Genomic DNA, 14,548 nt, shown 5'->3' with positions numbered 1-14,548 from the left:
CCTCACTATATTTATAATTCACTTTCAATATGTTTCATCATGAAAAACTTTAAATCTCATTAATTCTGCTTTAAAATTTAATATTTTTTTAATTTTATCCCTATTTAATATATACGCTTTCTAAGAAAATAATAATATACATACTAATAAATATAGAATAAAATAATACATCCATGTCAAAAATTTAATAATATACTCCTCCGATCCTTAATATAAGACCCATTTAACTAATTTGATTAGATTAAAGAAATTAGGTAAGTTAGTTAATTATAAGAAAAGTGACACATTTTTCCTAAAAGCATCATAATCATCTTTTTTAATACCCTCTCTCCATCTTCTACTTGATTATAGTCGAGGGAGTATCTATAGGGGTAATTTAGAAAAAATTGATAAATATGATAAATGAGTCTTATATTTAGGACCAAAACCAACTTAAGAATTGAGTTTTATATTAAGGACCGGAGGAGTAAGTTATAATATAAGGGAAAAAAAATCTATCTCTTTGCTTTGTAAATAAAACTAAACGAGTACTTCCTTTAAAGTTTATCCAAAAAGGGACCCTATTTTCATATAATTTTGTTTATGGAACCATTAGCATTTCCATTCAATTCAAATGTATGGATACTAATATTCATGACAAACAATGCAGTTGAACAGTTGAAGGTATTTGGATCAGCAAAACATGATTTCGTGTATTCATTCACGAGTTGTGTGAATTGCTGTATATTTGACATATATATTGATATATACATTGATGATTATTATCAACTTCATCTCCATTCCAGTTGCTCTTCACCTTCGGACCAGTTGGCCCTTCCTCTCCCAGCATTTCACTCGGCAAACTGTTCACAAGATTCTCCAAAAACTTTTTCAACTTCGTAGGCAACCATTTCACTTTCCTAAGCTCTTCTGCGATGTCATAGCTTATTACTGGACCCCATTCTCTGAAATAGTTCAGCCATGGCGGCTCCACTATTTCCGATCCCAAATACTTTGTAGAAATCACTTCATAACCCACTCCCATATCCATTATTATATTACTTTTCGAAGTAATATCGATTCCTTGATGGTGGATACCTGCTTTGGGGTAAAACGCATGGCCATGGAGCGAAGAATAAACAATGGGTTTGTTTTTGTTCTTGAATTCGAGCTCAGAGGAATCAACCCAGATACCGCCACTGTGTTCTGAGAAATATACTCTTTTGAGTTCTCCATTGAAATTGCTTACTCTTAGTGTCACGTGTTCCCAATCCCCCACGTGTTCGCCGATTTTCCCCAGAGAAATGTTGATGAATTCTACTTTTACTCTTTCTGGTCCATTGAATGGGTAGTATATCCAAAAGGCTATGTCTGTGAATGTTCCACCAAACATGGGTTTTATGTGCAGATATGCTTGTGAGCTTTGTAAGTCACCCCTTTTAACTCTTTCCTTGTTGGCTTCATCTGCTGGAAGATCCAACCAATAGAAGCCGTCATTGTAATGATCCTGAGGAAGATTTGTGCCATTTGGTTGTATTGGGACAGGATGTGATTCACGTCCTCTTCTGTAGAGTAGTCCCCCATTTCCAAAAAACCAATTTACAGAGGAAGGGAGGTATTCTTCATCAGGATGTAAGTACATTATTGGAGAGTAAGCTTGTACTATTGCTTGAATTTGTTTTAAATTAGGCATAGAGTCTAAGTTTAAATTGGCGTTTTTCAAACAGGATATAGATAGAAGACTGTTATTTCCACCATTCTGAGCTAGAAATGTACCTACAGGAAGTCCTCGAGCTTTGGTCCCTCTGTTTTTTGGTCTTGTTTCATAAATATTGAACTCATTAGAGTCACTGGATATTCCTGGTCCCCAAATCCAATCATATGTCTCAATCTGATCAGTAAGGTCTGACCGGACACATCGAACTTTATCAAGGGAAGGCTTGTCCAGTGTGGTGGTCACAAGATGGCCTACTGCTTTATAGCCATCAGGAGGAGTTGGTAACCAAAAGTAAGCTGGGCTATTTTGACTAATTTGCATAGAGTTGGTGCTTCATATTAGTGTGTAATTAAGTGGTTCTTTTAGTGCCGGCTTACTGGTTGAAGAATTATCTTTGGCCGCAAGAACCCATCCAAAAAGAGGCTTGTTGTTGGGTTGGCTATAGTAACCTAGCATGGAGAATCCTTCTGGTAGTCTTGTTGGTTCAAAGACTGTAGCCCCAAGATTATCTGGACCACCTTCATAAGATGCCCACACTTTGTTGAATGTAGAAATCTGAGCCACTTGTATGTCTCCCAGATTGATGATCCCACTGGCAAATCCATCGCCTACACACAAAGGAGTAACCATCACGAATAAGAGAATTGGCTAGACAGAGAGCAGCATATAGGTCATATCTGATAAATTTTGACAGCATCTGGCATATCACAGTACTTCAAATTGTTCTTGAACCTCACGTATCTTTCCCAAAAGCGACGAAGAACTAACTATCATATGTGTTCAAGATATGATATAACTCTGTTTCATTTTTTTCCCCCGTTGCCTATAGATCTAACTGTTTCTGAAGTATCAATGCTTTGCAGAGAGATACTACAAATGTGGAACATGAATCGGTTGTGTTCTACATCTCTGCTCTTTGAACAAGTAATAGAGAGGAAAAGAGAGGACAACATGAGGTTAATGGTTATTCACCTGGTGGCCAGACTGGTGTTGGAGCAGGAAGCTTGAAAGCTATATCAATGGGAAGTGCTTGATCTTTCTTGGAGAGGCCCTTTGTGCAAGAGAGAGTAAGACAATTTCCCAGCTCTGTATTTTTTTTTTCCTCCACAAAAAGATTGAATCCCAAAGTACATAAGGAGCATATTCCTTTGATATATGCTAAATGTGACGGTAAAAGCTATGTAAGGTCAATGAATGAATCAGAAAATTTGCGTAGAAACAAAAACGACGTCCCGGTGACGTGTTGTGCAAGGAAGCCGTTTTGTCCCTACGGTTATTCACTTATTGTCCTAAACCTTGCGACGTACCATCATTTATTTCTTGAATTTCTTGTTCATGAATTTGAATATACTACCTCCGGTCCTTAATATAAGATCTTATTTGACTTTTATTTTGATTCTAAATATAAGATCCCAATCTACTTTATCTTTCATATTTATACATTTTTTTCTAAAGTAGCTCTTCTAATAATGATAGTTCTAGTCAATACACTTGATTAGCAAGGATATTTTAGGAAAGACAACACTTATTTAAGACAAATAACTAACTCAAGTTACTTTTTTAATCTCCTTAAATTAGTTAACTGGCTCTTATAATTAGGACATGAGGTAGTATGATTCGACTGATTTAAAAACAAGTATCAAAGGCATCTAATTACCATGAATTAGAATATTCATTTTAGTTGTCTTTCTATCACATAGTGCGCGATATGCAAGTTAACAGATAGTTAAAACTCGCTCCTATGGCTTGATTATTATATGCCTGTCACATTCGTTTTAATTAGAATATTTTATTTAGCTTCTCATTAGCTAAATCGTAAATGCAAAACTTTAAAATAGCTTATCAACATCAAATGACAAAAATAGCTAACCTACATCCAAACGTATATGTTTTGTCATCATAAAGAAGCTAATAGATCGATAACATATTTTAATAGTACTATATTATTTTTAGGTTAGTTTTTATCACTAAAATTAATTCATTTCATTTACTAATTATAAAATTTTTACAATATTTATCATATGATTGCAATCATTTTTCTTAATAATTACTTTCTCTTTTGATATTTTATGGAATTATTTTCACTATATAAATAATCGTTCTTTTTCTTTATATTAATTTTTATCGTTTCATATCAAATTAATATTTGTACAAATAAATATGAAAATGTGTAAAATAATAAAATATTTGAAGATTATAGTTTGATTTTCTTTTTTAATAAAAAGTTTCAACAAAGTTAGTAATTTTATGTGTAAAATTTTTTTTTTTTTGACCAGATAAAAGTTAATATCATTTCACAGTTTTTTCTTATGTTATCTTTTTTTCCTCTTTTGACCCTAACTTGCCTACCTAGAAATCTCAAACAAAAACAACAACATACACAAGAAGGTTATAGATCCAAAGTTATTAGGAAACATAACAAGACCGGAAAATGACCAAAAAAGTAGAAAATTTTACAGAGTCTCTCCTCACCTGAGAATGCCTTAAACTTCCCGGCTACATCTTTTGCCAGTAGCCTCGCCGCCTCATGAACTGCCCATAAAAACACAGACAACACAAACCCTAAAACTATCATATTCATCATTTTTTTCTTCATTGTTCTCCAAAACCTTCTTTCTCTCTCCCTCCACATATTGTATCGACAAAAACCAGAAGCCTCTCCTGTGTGTCTGTGAGAGAGTGAGAGAGAGAGAGAGAGATCAGATTTCCTTCACAGCCTTCCCTTGTTTTGGCAAATATTTGTGTGTGTACAAATGTGCGTGCATGCAAATTTATATATTGCTTGAACTATACGGGAATATAAGCTTGAATTGTGTTTAGTATATTCTTCTCTCTCGTTTTCTTGTGCCTTTCTGTGATAATCTCAACCAGCTTTTCTTGGAAACGACGTACGTCGAGTATTGACAGAGATACTTAAATGAATATATATATATATAAATTAATAAGATTATATTTTAGGTTGGCAAAAAAAAAATATTTTTGGTTTCTAACATAAGGGATTGACTACAATGCATATTCGTACTTCTACGACTTTTACTGCTACAAGAAGCTCAAAGCTAATCCGTTAAACTTTGTTTTTAACAATTAACCTTAGTGGTTGAAGAAATAACTAATTAAACTACTACCTCTGATCCTTAATATAAGAGCTGATTGATTAATATTTGAGTAAATTAAAAAAATTATTTTAGTTACTTGTAATAAATAGGGATTGCTTTTCTTAAAATATCTTTGCTGATCAATTGTATTGATTAGAACTACTATTATTACAATGACTATATTAACAAGAGAGAGAAAGAGAAAGTGAATTGGAGTCTTATATTTAAAATCAAAATAAAAATCAAGCGAGCTTTTATATTAAGGACCGGATGTAGACTAATTACGGGAATCTTTCATGTCAGACAAGTTAGAATATTCGGCTTATGGATTTACAGGTATCTCAATGATACTCCCAACCCAAAGAATTGTGACAGGAAGAGTTTGTCGTGACGTGAAGAGAAAGTAGGGTAACCGCAGAGAAGATTATACGCAAGTTTTGTTTAATGGAAAATTATCTTATAAACAAAACGAAATTATTGGAGTATACCCTTCATTCTATGTGACGTGCAAGGAGTTCTATTTTGTTTCTTTATTAATTGTTTAATAGATATTTTTAATGATAAGGGGTTCAAGACCAAAAAAACAATTAAAAACTTACTAGAGGTTTATTTTAAATATTTTAAAAAGTAATGACAATTACGCGTAGCTTACTCAAAATTAAAATTCGAAGTTGTTATTTGTCTTTTCACACTTTCAACATACATTGTCATGTCCTATAAAGCTACGGTAGAAAGTTTGAGATAGAATAAAATGAAACAGTTATTAATAGAACAAAATAGAATGGAATGAAGGGTTCCATTATTTAGAAGTTTTATATTCGGGAAGGAATTATTTCATTTGATTATTATTTTAAGAGTTATTTAATATAATATAAAATTAAAGGAATAAAAAAGGCTACAACTTATTAGCTAACTTGGAAGATTTTCATGAGTACATTTTATTTTAACCTTTCCTTCCTACATGATAACTTGACAAAACATCTTACAAAGTAGTAATAATAGTAGCCGTTGCATCAAATTTATTCATAATTATTTCGTTTTTTTAACATAAGCTTTTGTTATCAAAAACAAATTTCCATAGAAATGAGAGGGAGAAGATTGTTCTGCCCAGGATTTGATCAGAGAGTGCAATATTGAAGAAAGCATGCATAAGTTTTTCTTAAATAATATGCATTACAAATATAAAAAATATTTATATAAATACTCCTCTGGTCCTTAATATAAGACCTATTTAACTAATTTGATTAGATTAAAGAAGTTAGGTAGGTTAGTTAATTATAAAAAATATGAGATGTTTTTCCTAAAATACCATAATCATCTTTTTTAATATCCTCCCTCTCTCTTTTACTTGATTATGGTTGAAGAATATCTATAGGTAATTTAGAAAAAATTGATAAATATGAGAAATAAGTCATATATTTAGGACCAAAATTAACTTAATAATTAGGTTTTATATTAAGGATCGGAGGAGTACAAATCAATTTTATTTGCCTTATCACGGAATGGTTCATCTCTCACTCTCAATCAGAATATTGCTTCATCATCAAGTAAGGAGTTGGGTTTCAACAAAACTGAGTCATTTGAAGATTCTGAAAAAATAGTAATTAAACTATTCATAAGAAACAATACATTTACAAGTCTTGCGATCAATGAACAACCTCATCTCCATTCCAGTTGTTCTTCACCTTCGGACCAGTAGGTCCTTCCTCTCCTAACAGTTCATTCGGCAAGCTTCTCACCAATTTCTCCAAAAGCTTTTTCAACTTCCCAGGCAACCATTTCTCCATGTTCTTCAGCTCTTCTGCAATATCATAGCTTACCTTTGGACCCCATTCTCTGAAATAGTTCAGCCATGGCGGCTCCACAATCTTCGACCCCAGATACTCAGCAGAAACCACTGCATATCCTGCCCCCATGTCCACTACCAAATCACTTTCCGCAGTATCGTTCCTAAGTCCAACACTATTTGTCCCTTGAGGATTGAGCCCTGCTCTAGGGTAAAACGCATGGCCATGAAGTGAAGAATATGTGACGGGTTTGTTTCCATTCTTGAATTCAAGATTGAAGGAATCAACCCAAGTACCGCCACTGTGTTGTGAGAAATATACCTTTCTAAGTTCTCCATCGAAATTGCTCACTCTTAGTGTCATGTGTTCCCAGTCCCCCACATGTTGGCCAATTTTCCCCAATGAAATAGTGATCAACTTTACTTTTGCTCTTGCTGGTCCATTGAATGGATAGTATACCCAATAGGCTATGTCTGTGAATGTTCCACCAAACGTGGGTTTTATGTGCAGATATGCTTGTGAGCTTTGTAAATCACCCCTTTTAACTCTTTCCTTGTTGGCTTTGTCTGCTGGAAGATCTAGCCAATAGGAACCATCATTGTTATGATCTTGGGGAAGATTAGTGCCATTTGGTTGTATTGCTGTAGGTTGTGATTCTTCTCCTCTTTTATAGAGCAACCCTCCATTGGCGAAAAACTAGTTTACCGAGGAAGGGAGGTATTGTTCCTTAGGATGTAGGTACATTACTAGAGAGTAAGCTTGGACTATTGCTTGAATTTGTTGTAGATTAGGCATAAAGGTGAAGTTAATGTTGATGTTTTTCAAAAGGATATAGCCAAAGCATCAGTAATTCTGCCATTTTGAGCTAAAAATGTTCCTACAAGAAGTCCTGGAGCTTGAGTTCCCCTATTTCTTGGTCTTGTTTCATAGAGATTGAACCTATTGGAGTCATTGGATTTTCCTGGGCCCCAAATCCATCCGTATGTCTCAATCTCATCAGTGAAGTCTAACCGGACACATCGAACTTTATCCAAAGAAGGCTTGTCCGGTGTTGTGGTCACAACATGTCCTGCTGCTATATAGCCATTCGGAGGGCTTGGTTGCCAAAAATAGGCTGAGCCATTTTGATTGACTTTTAAGGATTTGGTGTTCCATATCAGACTGTAATCAAGTAGTTTCTTTAGAGCAGGGCTACTGGTTGAAGAGTTATCTTTGGCCACAAGAACCCACCCAAAAAAGGGCTTGTTGTTAGGTTGGCTATAACAACCCAACATACAGAATCCTTCTGGTAATCCTGTTGGTTCAAAAATTGTAGCTCCAAGATTATTCGGACCACCTTCATAGGATGTCCATACTTTGTTAAATGTTGAAACCTGCGCCACTTGTAGCTCACCCATATTGATGATCCCACTGGCAAAGCCATCACCTGCTTAAATGTAAAATGATAATAATATTTTGTCCTAAACCAGAGTACAATCTGTGTACATGGGATGTTTTGCATGTTTAAGACATGAAATAACTATGTTTCTGAAGTCTAAATTCTTTGCAAAGAGATGGTCCAAATATGGAATATGAAGCTTAAGTTTACTCAAAAAGTGTTCAAGACTTGTGTCAAACATGTTCATGACATGCCAAATTATTCATATTGCTCCGTATCCGTTATGTCCTGCATCTTTGCTTCTATTTTTTATTTTTTTCCCCTGTGAATGTACCTTTGCTTTGGAACAAGAAAGGAGGGAAAAAAGTATACGAAGATAATAACTATTACCTGGCGGCCAAACTGGTGTTGGAGCAGGAAGCTTGAAGGTGGTATCAATGGGAAGACTTTGATCCTTCCTGGCAAGACTATTCCCCATCTCTGTTTTTGATCAAAACGAAAATTGAATCCAAAGGGAAGCTGAATATAATGGTCTTATAGAATAACTACGGAATTTGCGAGGAGCATATTCATTTCATGACAGAAGAAGTTTGAGTGAAAACAAAAGGGTTGGCCTAATTGATGATGTGTCGTGCAAGGAAGCCATTTGATCTCTATATGCATATAATTTTCTCTTTCTTGCCGTTCTGTTAATGCTACCTTGTTAACCTCGAATCCTTTTTCAAGAAGCATGATTTTTAATTTGAATGCTTGCCTCTGATTTAGAACAAGTGCCAAAGGGATCATATTATAAACAAGTAAATAAAGATGCAAGATTTTTAATTTGGGGACATGTCTTTTTTGGGGTTTGTTAATGAGGACATATCTGGCTATGTAAAAAAGACATACACATAAGTAATTGCTTGCCAATAAACTTGGATTTCCAAGTTGCCAGTCGTAATGAACTAATCCTCAAATGGCTCACTTTCTTGTGTTTTTCATTTTTATTCTTGAAAGACTCAAACATCTCATTTTAAGCCAACATCGTTAAATGCGCTCAAGGAATATTTTTTTCTTGGTTAGGAAAATCAACTGCGAATTATTTCTTTTTGGCTCTTGTTTATCTGTTTGCTCTTAGGTTGGAAGCTCTAACTTGAATATCAATACAAGTTTTCTTTTGATGGAAAAAAATTACTACTTCCGGTCCTAATTATAAGACCCAGTTGACTAATTTGAGAAGATTAAGGAAGTTAGTTATTTGTAATAAATAAGTGTTTTCATTCCTTAAATATCCTTACTAATTAAATGTATTGGTTAGAACTATCATTATTAGAAGGACTATCTTGGAAAAAAATACATAAATATGAGAGACAAAATATATTAGGGTCTTATAATTAGGACCAAACAAAAAGTTAAATAAAATCTTATATTAAGGACAAGAGGTAGTACTACATGAAGTTACCAGGGATTTGACTTTTGGGCTCATATCTTGCAATTGGATGCAGGGGAACACGTTCCGCGGTTTCGGCATTGAAGGGAAGCCAGCATAAGACATTAGGAAAAATTAGAGAGAAGAATTTGAAGAGAGAAGAATTTGAAGGGTATGATATTTATTACACAAAATATTAAAAATCGTAACTATATAGATGGAACAAAAATCAAAGACTAAAGTGATACTCAGTACCCTAATATTATCTCCTGTCCTAATTATAAGGCTTCATTTGTAGTCTATAAATGAAGTTTTATAATTAAGACCGGAATTAGTACTCCTCCGGTCCTTAATATAAGACCCATTTAACTAATTTGATTAGATTAAGGAAGTTAGGTAAGTTAGTTAATTATAACAAACATGACACATTTTTCCTAAAATACCACAATCATCTTTCTTAATACCTCTTCTCCTTTCCTACTTAATTATGGTTGAGGAGTATCCATAGGGGTACTTTAGAGAAAATTAATAAATATGAGAAATGGGTCTTATATTTAGGACCAAAACCAGCTCAACAATTGGGTCCTATATTAAGGACCGGAGGAGTATTATTTTTCTATAATATTTAACATCCTAATCTCATTTATTATATATCCAGTATTCTAATATTATTTTCATATGCATCCAACAATCATTGATATTATTTTCTGATTACATCCTTTGGCACTTTAATTTCATTTTCATTTATAGTTTAGGATCCTTAATGCATTAGAAATAAGATTATGGTGTTAGAAACAATGATTTAAAAACCGGACCGGGCCGGTTGAACCGTCAGCCGGACCCATTAACGGCTTGGTTTGGACCGAAAAACCGTTTATATAATTGAACCGGATTGGACCGGAGTTGAGCCGTCATTAAGCCAAAAACCGGAGTTGGACCGGGAACCGGAACGGTTTTCAGAAAATCGGACGGTTTTTTAGCCTGATAAAAAAAAATACTAAAAAATAAAAAAATTGAGCCCCTCAAATATCCTAACATATTTTTAGACTATCTATAACCATATAGTATTATCTTATTGAAAATTTTACATATTGTGATATTAAAACCGTGAATCACTAGTCTTTTTGTTTTGATATCTGCTCTATCTTTTAAAATAATTTTTTGATTTGAATAACGGCCAACCATCTGACGACGAGGTGCATATAATCTGGACAGGAGCCTCACTGAATCGTTTTCTTCTGGAGTGCTTTGCAATTATGGGTGAAGATAGGCCGATGATGTTCTGGAACCACGAGATTGCGACGTCGGCAATTAGAAGGATTCTCTTGTGTTCATTGCAGAGAGAGGTCCGATGAGGCATCTGAGTTATTGATTTTCAATGAAAGAGCCTAAAATAGATGGGTTATTAGAACCATCGATTTGGAGGCATAAATATCGGCAACTTGCTTAGAAACTTGCCCAAATAAGTGGAAGGAATATATTAAGCATTATTGTCAAGCTCTTGCTCAGTAATCACTTTTCAATTAAAAAAAAAAAAAAAAGAATCAACAAACGTGCAATCACAAGGTGAAGTCTCACTGGAGCGTGATGATCGATAGTGTCGGAGTTGATCATCACGCCGACATAGGAAAACATAGAGGAGGGGTCGAAACACTGGCGGCCGGAACAGATTACAATTTTAAATTTAACTTTTCAATTTGATTCTAAATATAAGAATCTAATCTACTTTCTTTTGTATTTATCTATTTGTTTCAAGTTAATCCTTGTAATAATTACACATGTTAAATGTTATATCAAAGTAGTTATAACTAGTATATATGATTGACAATGATATTTTTAAAAAGATAACACATATTTATAATAAATAAGTAATTTAACAAATTTTTTTAGTCTATTCAAATTAGTCAATTAACTTTTATATTAAAAATTCTGATTTCCAGGTAATAATATGTTTCAAATACTTCCACCCCTCGTGCAATGAATTTTTATAAGATTCTTTTAATTAAATTTTATGATTTTAAACAAAAAATTAGAATTAATAAAAAATAATAAATATTTTAAAAAATTAAATTTGAAATCTATAGAAGCGAGTAATAAATGGGAAAGGGGTCTCTCCACTTATTTTTCTTTTTTCCATTTCCCTCCACATTTGTTCTTAACTACTATTTTCAATCCTAATTATAAGATTTCGTTTGTAGTCTGCAAATAAGATTTTATAATTAAGATCATAGGTAGTATTAAAATTACAATATGAAGGATCCATATTATAATTATATAAAATAATTTTGTAAAATATTTTTTTTATTATTGCTTTGAATTATCATAAGTAAAATTCAGTAGTTTAATTTTATTAATTTATTTTTTTTGTAAAATTAACATTTTATTCATAATTTTATAAAATATAAAATTTTGACCATTTAAACCTGGATTTTATAATTAAGATAAGAAGTAAAGGGAAGGGGGAAAAAAGGAGAGGCGCTTTGCCGTAATAGACGGTTAGTGGGCCTAAGTCAATGAGAGAAGAAGCTGTCCATTCTAGAGCTAAGAATATGGTTAAACCCGTAAGTCTAACCCGCCAATCCACCAAAAATAACATGTTAAGATTAGTTAAAAGTTAACCCGTCAGTAAATAACACTTTTTAACTTGCATTACTTAACTCATAACCTGCTGTGAGTTAGCCTGCCCACACACAGGCTAACCCATATTTTTTTTTTTTGTATTTTTTAAATTGTATTAATCATTATATTTTTATTATTATATTGTATATTCTATCTAAAAAATTAAAAAAAACCATATATGATTTATTTATTTAGTGTTTTTAATCAAATATTTGAAAAAAAAGGATAAAAATTTCATTATATTTTTCATATTGTATAAGAAAAAATATTTTAAAAAATAAAAAAATATAAAAGAAAAAAAGTTAGCGGGTTGACGAGCCAAGTCATCAACCCATCATGATGGGTTAGGGTTTAGAGTTTAGGATTTAAGATAACGCTAACCTATCATGAACCAACATGCAACTCATGAGTTAACCTATATTACCACCCTTAGTCTGACACTCCTCATATAGTCAATTGGATACAGCTGTACTGTACAGTACACTGATCATTGCAGCCTCATCTTCCACAAAGTCCTTCATTACATGGCTAGTCTTTCTTTCTCAACTCTGTGGACGCGTTTTCTTCTGTGTTGACTTCTGTTTCTCACCGGAGTCAGTCTCAGTCGCCGCCGTGCTTCAATCCTCAACTTGAATTGGTATTCAGTAATTTCCTCTCTCAATTTCCTCTGCTTTTCCATTTGATTATTATCATGTGACCTCATTTTCATCTTCCTTTGTTTGTTAATTCTGTTCTGCCTTTCCACGATTGTTCATTCTCCACAATTCACTCAGAATTGATCACTCTCTGAAATCTTCACCCCCTCCATTACTTTGCCCGATAAAATTGCATGCGTACTAAGCAAAGTAGATTAGATCTATTGACGAGAACTCAAAACCCAAACTGTGCAACTGTTTTGCATGGCTTCAATTTTAATTATTACGTCTGGTTCACGATTAATATTTTTAAAAGTAACTTTTTAATAATCATTTATGAAACGTAAAGTATTTATGAAACATGAAGTAAAAATAAGTTTTTGGTTTAGATTAAAATGATGACAAGAGTTTATATTAAACAATTCCAATCATTGAGCACCCTTCCGGGAATCCCTGAAGGTTTGTTTGGTTGGAGGGGAGGGGAGGGGAAATGAGCCCCTCCCCTCATTTGGTTAAAAATTTTGGAAGAGAGGGGAGCTAAAATGTCCCTCCCCTCCCCTACCTCCCCCCATTTTGACTCCCCTCCAAATTGGGGGGTTTTGGAGGGGATTCAAATTTTTGGACCATTATACCCTTGTAGTTTTTTAAGATTCTACTTCGACCCAAAAATATAGGGTTAGAATATTTAGGGCAAATAAAAAATATTATCATAAGTAAAAAAATAAAAAAATATATACATATATAATAAAAATATATTATAAAAAATTATTTAAATAAAAAATTATAATATTATAAAATTAATTTTTTTAATAAATATATTATTTATTAAATATATTTTAAAGTTGGAAAAAAAGATAGCCTAAAGAGAATAAATTAATTTTCTTAGAGCATATAAAATTTGTTAATTTGATTATTTTAAATATATTATTATATTAATTAGAATAAAAAAATTACTGTACCAATTTTTTAATACACATATTAATATGATAAGACTGAATTTTTATTAAATTATATGATTTAAATTAAGATGTAAATTAATTTATATAATATATCAATAAAAACATAAACTAATATGTAAGGGTAAAATGGTAAATTAATTATTATTATCCCTCCCCTCCTCCTTGAACCAAACAAGGGATCATTAAAATATCCTCCCCTCCCCTTCTTTTTAATCAAACCAAACAAGGTGAGGATGAAACCTCCCCTTCCCTCCCCTACCGCTCCCTCCCCTCCCTCCCCTCAAACCAAACAGGCCCTAAAGCATGCAACACTAGTGTCTCAATTCATGACTTGTAATATTCTTCCGGTCTTTAATATAAGACCCAATTCTTGAATTGGTTTTGATTCTAAATATAAGATCCATTTCTTATATTTATCAATTTTCTCTAAATTACCATTATAGATACTCCCTCAACCATAATCAAGTAGAAGAGGGGAAGAGGGTATTAAGAAAGATGATTATGGTGTTTTAGGAAAAATGTGTCATTTTTTTATAATTAACTAACTTACCTAACTTTCTTAATCTAATCAAATTGGTTAAATGTGTCTTATATTAAGAACCGGAGGAGTACCTTTTTATGGAATATTGAAAAAAAAGAAGTTAAAAATTACAAGAACATTATTTACAAATTTAGTATTATTAATATCAAATAAAACGTTGTTACCATACCTGATTTGAAATTTAATAATTGTTAATTTATTTTTTTATCATTTTCTTTTAAATATATAATGTAAGAAATTCAAATAAATTATTTAATGTTAATAAATGTGACATATTTTTTAAAAACATTTTTATGTAATAATAAATTATATATCAATTTATATATCAAATAATTTAGGACTTTTGGAGCCAAATGCCATAAACACTTAAACAGTGACATTAATTACCAGGATATTACACTATAAAAATTATTTACTTGTGTATTAATGT

The 14,548-nt window shown here is 32.5% G+C and overlaps 2 pseudogenes; both read right to left on the bottom strand.

Annotated features, from left to right (window-relative positions):
- Positions 1–643: 643 nt before the first annotated feature.
- Positions 644–2,350, bottom strand: LOC114734406 (uncharacterized; annotated as a pseudogene).
- Positions 2,351–6,437: 4,087 nt separating this feature from the next.
- On the bottom strand, positions 6,438–8,415 carry LOC114734411 (uncharacterized; annotated as a pseudogene).
- Positions 8,416–14,548: the final 6,133 nt, after the last annotated feature.

Source organism: Neltuma alba, unplaced genomic scaffold, assembly GCF_004799145.2.
Source record: "Neltuma alba isolate B1F8T4 unplaced genomic scaffold, ASM479914v2 tig00013092_pilon, whole genome shotgun sequence".
NCBI classification, from domain to species: Eukaryota; Viridiplantae; Streptophyta; class Magnoliopsida; order Fabales; family Fabaceae; genus Neltuma; species Neltuma alba.
This window is presented reverse-complemented; position numbering and strand designations above follow the sequence as displayed.